Raw genomic sequence first — 18,293 nt, 5'->3', positions numbered from 1 at the left:
GTTTTGCTTTCGAATCAATTGTAAATATATATTTCATCTATATTATATAAATAGTTTTTACTTATCACACTTTTTATCTATTCTTTTGACATAATTAAAATATAATTTTTTATCTATTCTTTTGATTACTTACACTTTGTTTTTATTTTTAAAGATTCATTATCTAACTATCATATCATTTATCAATCCATTTGACCCAAACCACTAACCTACCACCTAAAAAGAAAAATAGTTTGATTTCTTGGTCAACACTAAATTTTTCATTACACTTCCATCATTGATAAAATTATTTCTTATGTATAATACTTATTTTTTTCAATATATTGAATGTATAATATTAGAAATGTACCCAATGTTTTTATTTTTATAAATACATAACAACAAAAGTGTCCCAATTTTTTTCTAATTTTTTTTATTTTGTGATTCTTTGTATTTTTTTATTTAATATTTTCTTATTTGGTTATGACATCATTTCATTTCTGGGTTGATTTTAGATTTGACATTCCATTTTCATCATTAATGAAATTACTTCTTACATATAATAATTATTTTTGTTTAGTATAATAAATATATAATATTAGAGGTATACCCAATTCTTTTTTCTTTTTTGAATGTTGATATTTTATTTATTTTTAATGTATTATTTAATTATGGCATTATTAGTTAACCCATTGACCCAAATGGTTAAATTGCTTATCCATCACCAAGAGGGAAGAAAATGGTTTTGTTTTCAATTTACTTTTAAAAATATTTATTTTATGCTATTAAAATTAATATTATGAATTTAATTAGTAGAATTTAATGATGAGATCTTAAGTATATGATTTAATGAGAGAAGATACATTAAATATGAGATTTAATAATATAAAAATAGTTTTATTTCCAATTGATTTTAAATTTTATATTCCATTTCCATCATTAATTAAAATCTTTCTTATTTATCATACTTATTATTGTTTAATATGTTGAATATAATATGTTAAAAGTGTCCCAATTTTTTTTTTAATTTTTATATTTTTTGTATATTATTTATTTTTGAATTTTATTATTTAATTGTGGAAACATGGATTGGCCTATTTGACTCAAAATGGTTTAATTTCTTACCACCACCTAGATGAAAACACTACTTTTTAGGTATATTTTAAAAGTATATGTTTTTATGTTATTAAAATTATTAATTTATTGTGTATGGATTTAATTAATAGAATTTAATGACATGTTTGATTTAATGAGAGAGAATTCAATGAATTGGATATCTTAATATTACCTTTTTCAACTCATTTAATATCAATAACTGATTACCCTATTTGCCCTCTTATTTTATCAATAAATTTAAATATAGAGGGATAAGTCTTGAGAAAATTCCAAAAATATTAGATTCTCCCCTCTGCCTTTTAATGACTTGAACCTTAGTGGTTAACTTATTATTTTATAAGGACCATATGTCCACCACTACGTATCCTATAATTACTTGTCAAAATAATATGTCGTTTATTCTTAGGCAAATAAGTTGAATAAGATTCGATTCAAATTCAAATTTGACAAATAAAAGCCAAACTTGAATACCTCCTTTGATCCTAACAAATTGGATTGAAGTTGTATTGAAAAATAAATACATTTAATTAACAAATCGAATTTGAATATGCCTTGACCTAATCCGTCACAACCGGATAAAATTCCTTAGTTATAAAATATTATATTATATATATATATATATTATTTATATAATTATATGTTATAAGATATTCAATCACTTTAGAATCTGACATATTTTTATTGGATTCGAATCGATATAAAAGATGTCTTCTCGAATTGGATTATACCGTTTATCCGTATCCTATCCAATTATACCGTTTATCCGCATCCTATTCAATGTTAACATTTTTATTGGATTGTGGACAAATGTTAAAATTGATTATTAAAATTTTTACTAATAACTAACGAGATATTTATCGTTAAGATTTAAATACCCCTTTGTTTTATTTTAAATTCTTTATAAATACATGTTGCGTTTAAATACCCCTTGGTTCTAATCCAATTACCAAAATGTAAAGCTTGTATTTCAACCCGTTTGACCCCTCAGCTGATGAGTGATCGATTAGACCGGTGATGGAGTCATCCCATGATCATTCACTCAACCTCTGAAAAATTCAGAACTTTTTTATGACATCTTCACATGTTCATTATGGCACAATCTTTTAAAAACAGAACCATAACGCCTCGAATGCAACACAACATACAGTCATAAACCTTAAATCCCTAACAAACCACCTTACTCAACGTGACTGACCCCTCTCTAGCCCACGGCCCACGGCCCACGGCCCACGAAACAAGCTATTCTAGTTGAAATGGCGTTGATGTATTATTGTGATTTACGGTTTTAGCCCTCAGTGCGCTACTCCCAGTCCCAAGTGGGGAAGTAGCTGATTTTTGAGCAAATGAACATGGGCTTGAATTTGGCCAACCAAACAAACGGGAAGCAGGTAGGCCATTTCTGTCATTTTAATACAGACAGAAGGAGAGTAAGAAAAAAATAGCATGGGTCAGGTTTCACCACTCCACTGCGTCGCTTTTGGGTTACTATTATGCTTCTGTCTCTCGTCTTCTATAAATTCTTCCATCTTTTACTAACTCTTCTTCGATCAACACCAAACAACCTTCCCTTCGTCACAGGTTCAAAGTCAAAGATGAGAGCTCCGCCATTTCTGTGTTTCTTGAATCTTCTCCTTCTTATCGTTTGCGTCGTAAGTGTATCGGAGGCAGGTCCGGATGCACGGCCGGAAACCGTCCGGTTCGATACCGGAGGGCTGAGCAGAGAGAGCTTTCCGAAGGGATTCGCTTCGGAGCCGCCACGTCTGCGTACCAAGTGGAGGGAATGGCCAGCAAGGATGGTAGAGGACCTAGCATTTGGGACGCCTTCCTCAGGATTCCCGGTAAAAAACTACTACTCCTCTCAAATATTGAACCTAGATTACCATTTTTGCCCTTCTGTTTCTTCCCATTTTCCATTCCATTTCATCTCCTTATTCTTTCTTAACAAGTGATGAAACAGGAATTGTTGCAAGCAATGCTACAGCGAAGGTGGCAGCGGATCAATATCACCGCTACAAAGTAAGATTCAATCTGTCATCATTTTGGTCGTTCTTATCCATTTGATCAGAACATCAAATGCTGGATTTCTCAAAAAAAAAAAAAAAAGCTTCATTTCAAGATTACGACTCGTAGGGATGTACTGAGGACAGGGGATGGTGTTGATGAATTGCACGGTGGAGTAGCTGGAGTTGCTTTCACCAGAAAAGCATAGCTGAACCGCTCCATGTAGTGAAAAAGGGTCCGACTGGCCGAGTTCTGATTTCTGAACTCGCAGGCGCATTCGAATCTTTTGGTAACTTGGCACTCAATTCAAGGCCTTAGGCTAAAGCTGGGAGCCTCAACAAGTATTGATATAATCGGGTCGGACCAGTTAACATCCGAATCTTCTCCGGTTATCAAAACTTAAATCCAAATCCGATTTGGTTTCGGTTCTTATTATTGGGTGTTCGGATATTCAGAGATTTTATCAGAATCTGTTTCACCATTAGGAAGGAAATTCCTACCCTACCTAGTTAGGGGTGCAAATGGCCGATAAGAATCCGATCCTATTTTTTGTCGGATTCGAATAACTCTGTCAGATTTTCGGATTGGATTGGGTAATCGAATCGGATCACCCCTATCCGATTTGAAAGGATTCAATCTAATATATATTATTTATTTATTTATATAAATATATATTATTTATATTATATTTTTGTAAATTTAATATATTATTTATTTTTTACAAAAACATGTATATATGACCAAAATAGTTGAAAAGATATTTGTATTTTTTGTGTTTCTTTATTTAAATTATTAGATTTTTTTCTTTTAATAATTTATTTATTATTTTTTTAAATTAGATCTGATGGAGCGCGATCCGGTCGGTCTTAGCTGTCCGCTGCCTTGCTTCCGAACGGGGTAGTAGGGAACCTGAAACGGAGGAGATGGGGAAGCTCCGGGGGGAACCCGGTATAGAGGCTCCGAAGCTCAAGTTAGAATCCTTCAAAAGCAAGGTAATACCAGATAGCGCAAAGTTTGCATACCTCCGTTGTCGGGGGGCAGGGGGCTCTTATAGTCACTTCGTGCACTCGTCCCGGGACCCTTGTCAGGTCAAGTATGATTACCCTTGTGCTTGTCAATTCGGCCGTCGTCCTTTCTGCTGAGGCAGAACCGTCACTGCCTAACCGTCATCTAACCGGAGATGGCGGTGTCAGTGGCGGTGGCAAGTGGCCGTTTAGGGTGCTACCGCCAAACGTCAGATCCCAAGTCAGTCAAGCGCGGCGCCCTTGGGCACGAACTTAGTGTCAGGCGTGGTACGACTTGTTTGGTTTTAGTGCCAAGTGATGCGAAGTACTGAGCGAGGCGGTCTTGAGCTTAGAGGTATCTATAGGGCAGGTCAGTTCGGCGAAGTGTATCCCGAGCTGTTACAAGGTGGGTCAGTTCGACGAAGTGTATCCCGAGCTGTTACAAGGTGGGTCAGTTCGACGAAGTGTATCCCGAGCTGTTACAAGGTGGGTCAGTTCGGCGAAGTGTGTCCCGAGCTGTTACAAGGTGGGTCAGTTCGGCGAAGTGTGTCCCGAGCTGTTACAAGGTGGGTCAGTTCGGCGAAGTGTATCCCGAGCTGTTACAAGGTGGGTCAGTTCGGCGAAGTGTGTCCTGAGCTGTTACACGGTGGGTCAGTTCGGGCCCCCGGTAGGGAGCTCAGTCCGCTAGTGTCCCCTTGTTCCTGCCTAGGCTTGGCCCCTTCTGCCGAGCTGTTGTTTCTGCCACGTGTCACGTAATAGAGAGGTTGGGCCAAATCTTCCTTCATCAATTGCCCCCCACTCCTTTCGCCGGGGGTCTTGCCATGGTGTGGGGAGTTTTCGCGAGGTAGTAGGTGGATTTGTCCCGTCCTTCGAAACTTCACTGCACGAGACGCTTTTGCTAGGGTTCTTTCGGTTTCCGAGAAGTTTGGAAACGTGCTTACTCAAGAACGCTGGTGGTCGTGACAGCGCGCGTTTTAAATTTCAAACCAATTCTCGCCGCTGGGACGTAACAGCGGGTCATTTCAAAAAGGCGCGCCACTACTGTACGTGTGCGGGCGACTGTCAGGGAGACGTGTGGCGCGTCAGTTTCGGAAAAGACGCGTGTCGAAGCGACGTCGGTTTCAAAAAGACGTGTGCTGACGTTTCACTTTTTTTGGAAAGACGTGCGCCAATCACGTCTCGACCTTAAGGGTTGTGCGGTCGATAAGAACGTGGGCCGTCGGATCGTCTTCGGTCTGCACGGTTGATTCTTGGTTACTGTAGCTATAAATAGTGGGGGACCCCGATTGGTTTGTCATTTCTGCGATTTGTCTACTGAGTTCGCGTCCAACCTTTCAGCTCGCGTCAAGTCTTTTCCAGCTCGCGCCAAGGCTGGTTACAGTCTTCACGTTTCTTTGGCTTGTTCTTCAAACTTTCCGGTGAGTACTTTCCTGAATCCATCTTTTCCCCAATGTCTAGCTTTGATAGCTCAGACGATTCTTCGAGTAGGGCCGGCGTAGGTTCCACCAACCGAGTCGTGTCCCCAGACTGCCTCAGTGATCCTGAGGTGGAGCTTGAGGACTATGAACCAGTAGGTCGAGTTGCTTCGGGCAGTTTGGCGTCTACCTCCTGCCGAGGTCGGAAGCTAGACAGGTTTGGTCCTTCGACCATGACGCCTGAGGGGCTTCAATCCATACTTCTGTCTTACAATCTTCCTGGGGGGTACACATATTTTATTCCTTCGGGTAGCTTTCCTTGGGAACACGGTCCAGATGAGATCGTGATTTTTCGAGAGCAGCTCGCTGCAGGGTTGTGACTTCCTTTCCATCCCCTTCTCGTCGAAGTCATAAACCACTTCGGTGTCACCATTGGCCAGTTTCATCCGAACTCTATTCGGAACCTGGTGGGGACAGTTTCCCTTTTTTGCGAGCAGAACTTTCCCTTAGACTTAGAGATATTATCCTCTATCTTGATGCTCAAGAGACAGGCGGGTTCTCTTCCTGGGGGGAGACGGGCATATTACCTTTCTCCTCGCCAGGGTTTTAAGCTCCTGCACGATCTTCCTAATAAGGTCCCGGCTTGGAAGCGGGACTACTTCGGCGTGCGAAGTGCACAAGGATGGCCCTTTCAAACCGGGTGGGGTGAGGCCGCTCCTGACTTGGGTGTAACTCTCGATAAAGAGACGGTGAAGGGTCTCCGGCAATGGGCACGGCGAGGCTTAAAGTGCCACCACTACTTAACGGAGGCCAAGCTTATTGCAGCCGGCCTGAGTTCGGGTAGGTTTCTAGCTATGCGGTTTCTTGCTTGCTTTGTTATTCCATTTTTTCTGATGAACTCGTTTCTGCAGGTGTGATGGACGCGGAGAGAACTCGTGGGGGGCGTTTGTTTCAAGGTATGAAGAGGAGGAAGCGGGTCGCCAAGCGAACTCGTACCGAGCTGCCTCTGGATGAGGAGCCCCAAGTTCCAAACCATACGTCGGAGGATCTGTCGAGGGAGCCCGAAGTGACTCCACCGGTGCACGAAACTGCCGGGGCGCCTTACGCTGAGACCACTCATACGGGCGCTCCTGCATACTCAAGTGCTCCTGCTCACTCCGGGTCTGCTCATACGCGGGCTAGGCCATCAGGCTTGGGAGCTCAAGGGGAGTTTAGGAGCGTGTTGACGCCGAACTACACTCTTCAGAAGAGTAGGGACGCTACTTTCCTTGAGAAGGTCGCGGCGTGGACCAATCTTCCCTTGAATCAGGTCGCTTGTCGCGCCGTAACACATGCCATGGTGGTAAGTTAGATTTTGTCTTCCTTTTTTATTCTGTTGCTTCTGCTGTCATTTGCTCACTTGTTTCTTTTGGTAGGTGAATTCTTCAATTCATGCCTTCGCGGCCCAAGTGGAGAGGAGCTCGCGACAGGCGCGAGCTGCTGAGGCTGCCGCTCATGCTGCTGAAGAAGCTTTCCGTGCTGCAGAGGCAAATACCCGGGCTGCTGAGGCGGCTGCTTACGCTGCTGAAGAGGCTGCTCGTGTCGCGATGGCCAGGCAGGCGAGGTCTCAGCGTGACATCGAGGCCATGGGGGTAGTTGTCAAGCATATGGCGGACTTGAAGTTGGATTTGCAGCATCAAGTCGAATATCTTAAGGAGGACATCAGGGAGAGAGCACAGATTTTTTCCAAGGCATTGAAGACGCCAAGAAGAAGGCAGTTGAAGATTACATTGCCTCTCTGCGTTTTGACGATCTGATGGTGGACTCTTATAGGAGGGGGTTCAAGTTGAGCCGGTGGATGATCCGGAATACGTACCCCGACCTCGATGTAAGTGCCATAACCACTTCGCGATTGACTCAGGAGATGGCCAATGCTGCCGATGGTGAGCCGGACTCTGAAGGAGAGGCAGGGCCTTCGGGTGTTGTTGAAGTGCCTTCCGATGGCGAAGAAGTGGCTCCGGGCATGTAAATTTTTTTTTTTGCCAATGTATTGTTTCTTGCAATGGAGTGTCTTTTTCCCCTTGCTCATCTTCCCCGAACTGTTTCTTTGCTGGGTTATTAAATTTCTGCGGTCTTTTATGCCGCGAACTGATTTTTTGCCGAGCTGATAATGTGCTCTTCTTTGTGTCTACGCCGAAGTTCCTCTTGGCTTGCCCTGTGGCACATAGGGCCCGATTTCGTCCACTTCGCTTGGTGGTTTATAGGTAGTATCGCCTTAAGTTCACGATGTTCCACGTTCGAGGTACTCGTTTTCCTTCCAAAGTTTTGAGTTCGTATGTGCCCCCGAGCGCTCTTTTTACTTTATAGGGCCCTTCCCAATTAGGTCCAAGCTTGCCCATGTCGGGTTCGGGCACCATAACCTTACGAAGGACCAGGTCGCCGACTCGGAAGCTTCGTTGCTTAACTCTGCTATTGTAGTAGCGAGCTACCTGCTGCTGGTATGCCGCTATTCGAATGTGCGCGAGGTCCCTTACCTCGTCCAGTAGGTCGAGGTTGGTACGTAGCTCGTCTCCGTTCGTCCGATCGTCGTATGTTTCAAATCGCAACGTTGGTATTTCGATTTCGGCTGGGATCACTGCTTCAGTGTCGTAGGTGAGGTTGAAGGGGGTTTCTCCCGTGGCTGCTTTTTCGGTAGTTCGGTGAATCCATAAGACACTTGGTAGCTCTTCGGCCCACAATCCCTTAGCTCGATCCAGACGTGCTTTCAGTCCGCGCAAGATGGCTCTGTTCATTACTTCCGTTTGACCGTTTGCCTGCGGGTATGCGACTGACGTGAAATTTTGCCGAATCCCCATGTTCTGGCACCACTCTTGGAACTTGATATCCTCGAACTGTTTGCCGTTGTCGGAGATTAGTACCCGAGGTAACCCGAACCGACATACTATGTTCTTCCAAAAGAAGTTCTGTATGTTTCAAGCCGTAACAGTTGCTAGAGGTTCGGCTTCTATCCACTTCGTAAAGTAATCTACTGCATCAACTAAGAATTTTCTTCCACATGTTGCTGGTGGGAATGGCCTTAGGAGGTCGATGCCCCATTGTGCAAAGGGCCACGGGCTGGCAAGGTATTTGAGGTCGGAGGCAGGTTGATGGTGGATGTTAGCGTGCTTCTGACACTTGTCGCATTTTCTGACGAGCTCGACAGCTTCTGCCTTCATCGTTGGCCAGTAGTATCTTTGTCGAAGTGCCTTCTGGGCGAGTGCTCTGCCCCCCAAGTGTCCACCGCACAGGCCTTCATGAGTGTCGCGGAGTACGAACTCGGCTTCGGTAGGTCACAAGCAACGCAAATAGGGGAGCGTGTACGATCGTCGGTATAACCGTTCATCTATTATGACGTATTTGGCCGCCTAGCGCTGCACCCTCTTGGCCGCATTGCATTCTGCAGGGAGGGTTCCGTCTATCAAGAAGCTCGCGAGTGGATCGATCCAGCTCGGCTCTGCTTCTAAGACGGAAGCGACCTCCTCTATCCCCCTGAGAATACTAGGCCGAGGTAAGTCCTCTATGTACACAGTTCTCATGTTGTTGTGACTCGTACTGGCTAACCAGGACAGGGCGTCAGCCTCAGTGTTTTCTGACCTCGGGATTTGCCTGATGATGTGTGACCGGAAGTTGAGCAGGGCTTCTTTTACTTTGGCCAAATATGCGATCATGGAGAGATCGCGTGCTTCGTACTCGCCGGTAACTTGGTTCACCACGAGCTGAGAATCGCTGCAGATGACCAAGTGTTTTGCCTTTACCTTTCGCGCTAGGTCCAGCCCAGCGATCAGTGCTTCGTACTCTACCTCGTTGTTGGATGTCGCAAACTCAAAGCGTAGTGCATATTCTAATTTTGTGCCACCCGGGCCGCACAAGACTATTCCAGCTCCGCTGCCTTGTCGGTTCGAGGAACCGTCCACGTGAAGGATCTAGGGCTCCTCATCCCAGTTCGCGCTTCACCTGACCAGGAGAGATGCCACACTGGCTGCTACTTCATGGGGTTCGGACTCTATGGGCTCAGGAGCTCCGGGTTTGCCCGAACTGGGGACCTCGGGCTCGACCTGTAGGGCTTTGTGGCTGAAAGTGCACTCGGCGATAAAATCTGCCAAAGCTTGGGCCTTGATAGCGGTTCTCGGTTTGTACTGGAGGTCGTACTCGCTGAGTTCGATGGCCCATTTCGTCAGTCGACCGGAGACCTCGAGTTTGAGTAAAACTTGTCTAAGAGGTTTGTCAGTTAGGACGATGACAGTGTGAGCCTGGAAGTATGGGCGGAGTTTCCGAGCTGCTATTATTAAGGCATATGCTAGTTTTTCTATCTCCGGGTACCTTGCCTCTGCTCCCTACAAAATTTTACTAACATAATAGATGGGTCGCTGGACTCGGTCTGTTTCTTTTATCAGTACCGAACTGACCGCCTCGTCGCTCGCCGAGAGGTACATTTCTAAGACTTCGCCCACCTCGGGCCGGGCTAAGGTTGGCACACTAGCGAGGTAACCTTTCAGTTTGTCGAACGTGAACTGGCAGTCCAGGGTCCACTTGAACCCTTTGCCTTTGATTGCCTTGAAGAAGGGTAGGCAGCGGTCTGCTGACTTAGACAAGAAGCGGCTTAAAGCGGCTATGCGGCCGTTTAGCCTCTGAACCTCTTTTACTTTCCGAGGTGGTTTCATATCTAGAATGGCTTTTATTTTGTCCGGGTTGGCCTCAATACCGCGCCGATTGACAATGTAGCCTAGGAACTTGCCCTAGGTGACACCGAAGACACACTTGTTGGGGTTCAACTACATGCTAAACTGACGCAGGATTTGGAAAACAGAATCTAAGTCTTGTATTAATTCTTGTGAAAACTGAGTCTTGACGACCATGTCGTCTACATAGCACTCTATCTTCGTACCAATCAGGGGCCAAAATAGCCTATTTACAAGTCTTTGGAAAGTCGCTCCGGCATTTTTTAGTCTGAAGGGCATGACTTTGTAGCAATACGGGCCGAACTCGGTTATGAAGCTGGTTTTTTCCTCATCGGATGGGTCCATCCTAACTTGGTTGTAGCCCGAGTAGGCATCCAGGAAGCTTAGCAACTCGTTTCCCGAGGTCGCGTCCACTAGGCGGTCAATTCTAGGGAGGGGGAAGCAATCTTTTGGGCAAGCTCGATTCAGGTCGGTATAGTCGACGCACATGCACCACTTGCCGCTTGGCTTTTTTACCAACACCGGGTTGGCCACCCAGCTCGGGTAATGGACTTCCCTTATGAAGTTTGCTGCGAGGAGCTTCTCGACCTCCTCGTCGACCGCTCTCCAGCGTTCTGGGGCTAAGTTGCGTTTCTTTTGTCTAACGGGTCTGACTGCAGGGTCAGTATTAAGTTTGCGAGTTATCAGTCTGGGGCTAATGCCGGGCATGTCGGCCGCGGACTAGGCAAAAATATCTAAATTTTGAAGTAAAAAACTCACCAGTTCGGCTCGTAGGGGGTCTTCGATGGAAGCTCCGATGCTTAGTGTGCGAGCTGGGTCCATAGCTGAAGTCGGGATTGCGACAGTTTCCTCCGTGGGCGAAGCTCGTTCCTCACCTTGCTCCGTAGACCGCTCCAGTTTGAGGTCGCCGGCCGCCTTGGTTTTTCCCTTCAGGGCGGCAACATAACACTTGCGGGACTCGAGCTGGTCGCCCTGCGCTACCCCTACACCGAAGTCCGAAGGGAACTTCATGGCCAAATAGTAGGTGGAGACCGCCGCCCGTAGGATATGCGTGATCGGCCGCCCTATTATGGCATTGTATGGGGAGGGGGTCGCGACTACCAGGAAATCATGGTTGAGTCTGACCGCACAAGGCCATGTGCCGACTTCCACAGGGACAATTACTTTTTCGAGGGGCCTGACTTCCTCTCCGCTGAAACCCACCAGGGGAGTGTTCGCGGGCTTCAACTCGCACCTCTGTAACTGCAGCTGGTCAAATGCTGATTTGAAGAGGATGTCCGCTGAGCTGCCCGAATCTACGAGTACGCGCCTGACCTCGAAGTCGCTGATCCTTAGTTTAATGACAAGCGCGTCATCATGTGGGTAGTGGACTCCTCGCGCGTCGTCCTCCGTGAAAAAGATTGGTTCTTTGGTCTTTGGTCTCTTTGGGGGGTTCCATTCTTCGAGGGCCGCTTCGCGAACTGAAGTCTGGGCTGCTGCTGAGGTACACCCCGCTACCACCGAACCTCCCACTATTACATGGATGGTTCCATCTCTGTCCGCCTCGTGTTTAACGGCGTGTAGTCCATCCAAACTGCTAGGGGGGCCCGGAATGACTAGTTCGGCTTCGGCTCCCGGGTCGGGTTTTTTCTATTCACCGGGTTGGGGAGCTCGCCTTCTCTCTTTCTTTTCTCGTTCCCGCCTTCGGTTCGTTGGTTGATTTCTTCCTCTATCCTCATGAACTTATCCGCGAGTTTGAGTAATTCGGCCACTGTTGCGGGCTGGTTGGCCACCATGTGCCATTTGAATTCTTTGTGCGTCACCCCTCTTTTGGCCGCCTCGACCGCGAGCTGCACTGCGGGGTCCAACCGCGGTATCTGCAAGCATGCTTCGTTGAACCGCTTGATGTAGCCCCGAATAGATTCTCCCTCTCTTTGGACTACTCCGAAGATGCTTTACTCCATTCTGGCGCACCGTTGGCTAGTGACGAAGTGTGTGGTGAAGACTTGCACGAACTAGGCCCAGCACTTTATCGACCCGGGGGCCAGGTTCCTGTACCAAGTGCGGGCTACCCCCTGAGGGTGGTGGTAAAGGCCATGCACATGCACGATTCGCTGGCCCTGGCGAGGTGCATTTGCGACTGAAAGGCGTCAACATGGTCGTTGGGGTCGAAGGACCCGTCGTACTTGTCCAGAGGTGGGAGTTTGAAGTCTCTGGGTAAGGGGACCGCCAGGAGTTCCCCTACCTCATCCGAGCTCATGTCTTTGCCTCTAAATTCTGACAAGGCACGGGTGGTGGTTTGGCGACTTCGCCGTTGAGCGGGCCTTGTACTGGCGCTGCTGGCCTCCGTGTTGCCGAGCTCGATGGGCCCGGAATGTTGGTAGTCTGCCGCCAGGGCGCTGAATCGGTTTTCGGTGAGTGGGAGCTCGGGCTCGGAGCGCCGGGGTGCCGACCTCGCAGGTGAGGTTCCCGACCCGCCCGCGGGTTGCGAGGCGGGGATGACATTTTTCTCTCTTCGGCCTGGGGACGAGGCCTGACTGTTGGGGTGGTTCTGGGGCCGGGAGGCCTTCGCCTGGTAAGGGCGCCCATCCTGCGGGGAGTCCTTGACCGGCCTTAGAGCGGGATGGCGAGGCGGAAGTAGTGGTTGGTTCAGTGGCAGTTGGGGGAACTGCTGTTGATAGTGATACTGGGAGATGTTGTGCAGCACTTGGTGCTGGTGAAGCTGGTGTTGCTGGAACTGTTGCATTTGGGCTTGCATTGCCCGCATGCACTGCATCAGGTCCTCCAACCGGTTTTGGCTAGCTGCCAGGGGGACGACAGTTGGTTCAGTGAAGGTTGTCTCAATGGCGAGAGGAAAGGGGGTGCTTGTGGTAGGAGGGTTTACGGGTGCCACTGCTTGTGGCGCGTTCAAGCTGGGGATCCCATCCGCCGAAAGGGGGATGGTGAACTATCCAACGCACACTACGGGGACTTGAAGTTGCTCCCCGGTGGCGTTTGTCTCCGTGCCACGTCCGGTGTTGCTGGAGGAGGCCACGAGTGTTGGGTTTTTTGAAGAAAATGGGGTTATCGAAGTTTGAAGGGAGGCTTTTTGCAACGTTTCCCACAGACGACGCCAATTAATGGAGCGCGATCCGGCCGGTCTTAGCTGTCCGCTGTCTTGCTTCCGAACGGGGTAGTAGGGAACCTGAAACGGAGGAGATGGGGAAGCTCCAGGGGGAACCCGGTGTAGAGGCTCCGAAGCTCAAGTTAGAATCCTTCGAAAGCAAGGTAATACCAGATAGCGCAAAGTTTGCATACCTCCGTTGTCGGGGGGCAGGGGGCTCTTATAGTCACTTCGTGCACTCGTCCTGGGGCCCTTGTCAGGTCAAGTATGATTACCCTTGTGCTTGTCAATTCGGCCGTCATCCTTTCTGCTGAGACAGAACCGCCATCTCCGGTGGCAGGTGGCCGTTTAGGGTGCTACCGCCAAATGTCAGATCCCAAGTCAGTCAGGCGCGGCGCCCTTGGGCACGAACTTAGTGTCAGGCGTGGTACGACTTGTTTGGTTTTAGTGCCAAGTGATGTGAAGTACTTAGCGAGGCGGTCTTGAGCTCGAAGGTATCTATAGGGCAGGTCAGTTCGGCGAAGTGTATCCCGAGCTGTTACAAGGTGGGTCAGTTCGGCGAAGTGTATCCCGAGCTGTTACAAGGTGGGTCAGTTCGACGAAGTGTATCCCGAGCTGTTACAAGGTGGGTCAGTTCGACGAAGTGTATCCCGAGCTGTTACAAGGTGGGTCAGTTCGGCGAAGCGTGTCCCGAGCTGTTACAAGGTGGGTCAGTTCGGCGAAGTGTGTCCCGAGCTGTTACAAGGTGGGTCAGTTTGGCGAAGTGTATCCCGAGTTGTTACAAGGTGGGTCAATTCGGCGAAGTGTGTCCCGTGCTGTTACACGGTGGGTCAGTTCGGGCCCCCGGTAGGGAGCTCAGTCCGCTAGTGTCCCCTTGTTCCTGCCTAGGCTTGGCCCCTTCTGCCGATCTGTTGTTTCTGCCACGTGTCACGTAATAGAGAGGTCGGGCCAAATCTTCCTTCATCAAGATCGAATTTGAACATTCGACGGTCTTATTGGATTTGAATTCAAATCCATGTTTATGAGATCTGGTCAGATCTTTGAATTGGACCGGATCTCCCCTTAACAATCGTGTTTGGCCTGAAATTATAATTTTTAATATTTTTATAAATAAAATAAATTAAAAAATATAAATTAAATATAAAATAATACATATAACATATCTAAAACATATTTATACATTATTTATTACTAAAATATATACTTATACACATATATACACACACATGCAATGACGTGGCACTGAACCATTTGACTCACCCAATCGAACTAGTCACCCACAACCCAGAGGCAAAAAATGTTCAGCCTTCTTGTCAGATTTTAAAACATTGGCCTCAACAGTAGTTGTATGGGTATTTTAGACAATTTTTTTGTCTTTTGTTAGAAAATAAGGGAGTCTATTTGCAATTATTTTAAGAGGTTTTAGTAATGGTCAAAAAACTTTAGGGTATGTTTCAGCAATTTAAGCAAAAAGAAAAGAAAAATGATGAAACAAACAATATATACAGGAGGACGTGGATATCATGGCAAACTTGAACTTTGATGCATATCGCTTCTCCATTTCATGGTCCAGGATTTTTCCAGGTAATAAACACAGTATCTCTGTCTCTCTCTTAATTACTGGCCGTGATATTTTAAAATATTCATCTGGCTGTTTTCAACTTTTCATGCAGATGGAGCGGGGAAGGTAAATTGGAAGGGAGTTGCTTATTACAACAGGTTGATTGATTATATGCTCGCCAAAGGTAAATATCCAAGAAATTCAGGAGACGGACAATATTTTGATTACTAATTTAGAACCCCGAAACCATATTAAGCCATTTTTCTTCTGACCAGTTCTTCAGTTCTGAATTCAGATGATTCAGTTTCATTGTTCAACCATTTAATTCCTTGGTTCAATCTAGTACTTGAAATATCGATTCTGATCCTCCTTAGTATTAGTATAATAACATTTTGCATTTGTACCGGCTGAATTGGTTTTAAATATTAGACCCATAAGTGATGCTAACTGATGGCATTCCACCATTTCCAGCTTTGATATTAAATCTCTGATCAATTGAGCAAGGGGAAAAAAAAAAACAGAAATCTAAGCATTTGTTTGACCTGTAGGTATCACCCCATTTGCAACTATATATCACTATGATCTTCCCTTGGCTCTTGAGCAGAAGTACAAAGGATTATTAAGCCAAAAAGTTGTGTAAGTATATTGTTATATTAGTCACTAGAATTTAAACATAATCTTTTAGTTTATTTAAAGCAGCTTAACTGTTTATTGAAATACTTGAACCAAATCCTTTATACTTAGTCTTGAAATTTTTAGTTGATAAGAAATCTCAGCAACTAATGCAAAACAATACAGGAAAGACTACACCAATTTTGCGGAATTTTGTTTTAAGACATTTGGTGACAGGGTGAAGAATTGGATGACACTGAATGAACCAGCAGTGGTCTCCACTTCTGGTTATGGTAATGGGGGTAGTGCTCCCGGAAGGTGTTCCAAAGCATATGGAAACTGCACAGCTGGTAATTCTGCAACAGAACCTTACATTGCAGCTCATAATATGATTCTGTGCCATGCAGCTGCAGTTCAGATATACCGTGAAAAGTATCAGGTCAAAACTCAAACACGTTTTAATTTGTTTTTTCTAGTTGAAATCATTCAAAGCCATGATTGGTGAGCTTTTGTATCTGATTGCATAATTTCTAGGCACACCAAAAAGGAAGGATTGGTATTGTCTTGGATTTTATTTGGTATGAACCACTTACCAGAAGAAAAGCTGACCAATATGCAGCCCAAAGAGCAATAAACTTCTATCTTGGATGGTAACAGCATAACTCCATTGAAATAAAATAGCCTTAACTTAATGATCATCCGTTGAATAGTACTGTTTGTGAAATTTTCATGGGCTGTTTGTTATTATTGGTTTTGCAGGTTTCTCCATCCCATAGTATATGGTGAGTATCCAAAGACGATGCAGAACACTGTTGGAAAGAGGCTTCCCAAATTCACAAAAGAAGATATTAAAATGGTGAAGGGTTCAATAGATTTTTTGGGTATCAACCAATACACTGCACACTATGCATATGCTCTACATCAAACTAAGAAACATGCCCCAGGCTATGAGAAGGACTTGAATGTTGGCTTTGCTTGTATTATCTTCTTCCCTCACAACCCTCTCTTGTTAAAACTTATATCCTATGAGAATTACTTCTGTTACTGATTCATGGTTGTTTGTGAACTTTGCAGTTGCCAAAAGTGGGGTGCCAATTGGACCAAGGGTAATTAAAATAACTGTACCTAATCTTTTTATGTTGGTCTCTATATCTATTAATTTTATAAATTGTAATTCTAATCTAATTGGGCATATTAATCGTTGGCTTATGGTTTGTTACCCAATTTACATTGGTTTAGGATCTTCAATTCTAATTAATAGAGCTATGGCTTACTTAAATGAAACATCTTTGGTAACTTGGTAATTTGAATATTTTCAGGCAAATTCTGCTTGGCTTTATGATGTTCCATGGAGTTAATACAAGGTTTTGACCTACATTAAGGAGTATTATGGGAATCTAACTGTGATAATAACAGAAAACGGTATGGTGTACAAGCCTTGAATTTTAAATTTTTGTATTATAGCTTTCCAATTAGAAATAAATTAATCTGCTCATTTGATCCCTATAACTCAATAGTTTCTGATGCCAAATAAAGAGGGACAATTTATAAAACATAATATCACTTGAGGTCCAACTGTGACCCATAGTTTCTTCTAAATTGTTTAGCAAATATGGATTACTAATGGAACAAAGTACAATTAGGATCTTAGAAGACATTTTAATTCTGTCCATTGGTGCCAATGAACATGCTTTCTTCTTAAATAATTATCTGATGGACCAATGTTTTGAGACTTTAAGACTTGCCCTGAATTTTATTTCAAGCACATTGGATGGCAGGCATGGATGAACCTGGTAATGTGACACTACCCAAGGGGTTGCATGACACTAGGAGAATCAATTTCTATAGAAGCTATTTGACTCAACTCAAGAAGACAATAGATGATGGGGTCAATGTGGTTGGCTACTTTGCATGGTCACTCATAGACACTTTTGAATGGAGATTAGGGTACACAACAAGGTTTGGCATAGTCTATATCGACTTCAAAACCCTTAAGAGGTACCCAAAGATGTCTGCCTACTGGTTCAGAGAACTATTTCACAGAAAGAAGCACTAAAGCATGCAGCACTGGCCAACCTCTCCCTCTTTATCCTTCTCTCACCTATCTTGCTGTATAATAATGCTTTTGGGGTATGCTGGTCCACATTATAGAATTAGTACATGTATTTGTTCTTTATTTTTCTTTTTTATGGTTTAATTTTATTTATCAACTATTAGTCCTCATGCCAAGGTTTTAGTTGATTTTTAACAAAAGAACTAAATCTTGTTTTTTCCTGTTATACTTTTTTTCTTGTATGGCATTATTCATACATCAATAGACCTTTTATTTCTTCACAATTGCTTTCCTTCAACAAGGCCTAAGAAATCAGATCTACACCAAAGGAAAAAATAAAAGAGTACAAAAAATTATCCAGAAACCCAGTACTTTTCTTGAAAAATCTACTAACAACTTGGAGGGATATCATCTAGCAGTTCCAGGTGTCTAATGGGTTATAATCAAACCATTCCAATTACACATCTGTGTTTCCATTCATCATGTTATTTGATTAATCAGTAATTCAATTACACGTTTTAGTCGTTCAGCCAATTTAATTGATCATTAATCCAAACCAAGTTTCAAAGCAAATTAATACTTTGGGTTTCTTTGGGGACACCCATCTCAACTGTCAACCAAATTACATGGTAGTATCCCCACTCCCTCGCCCATGGTGTTCAATCGATTTTCTGGGTCACCAAAAATACCAAGGCCCCGTTCTTTTGTTTTGTTTTTTTTTTGGCAGAGAAGGCCCTGGTAAGTTGAATGTGGATGAATAATTTACCCTTACC

At 44.6% G+C, this 18,293-nt stretch overlaps 1 pseudogene across 1 annotated transcript; it reads left to right on the top strand.

The window, feature by feature from the left end:
- The first annotated feature begins 2,493 nt into the window (after positions 1–2,493).
- LOC148863804 (beta-glucosidase 44-like) lies at positions 2,494–17,802 on the top strand (annotated as a pseudogene). Its single transcript, XR_016109317.1, has 11 exons — positions 2,494–2,933; positions 3,053–3,111; positions 14,803–14,878; positions 14,968–15,039; positions 15,404–15,491; positions 15,654–15,906; positions 16,002–16,117; positions 16,227–16,444; positions 16,542–16,573; positions 16,787–16,889; positions 17,246–17,802. The product of XR_016109317.1 is annotated as a beta-glucosidase 44-like (transcript).
- The last annotated feature ends 491 nt before the right edge of the window (positions 17,803–18,293 follow it).

Source organism: Nelumbo lutea, chromosome 3 (genome assembly GCF_056320005.1).
Source record: "Nelumbo lutea isolate HS-2025 chromosome 3, American lotus-T2T, whole genome shotgun sequence".
Lineage (NCBI taxonomy): Eukaryota > Viridiplantae > Streptophyta > Magnoliopsida > Proteales > Nelumbonaceae > Nelumbo > Nelumbo lutea.
The sequence above is the reverse complement of the archived record's forward strand: the minus strand, read 5'-3'. Positions and strand labels throughout refer to the sequence as shown.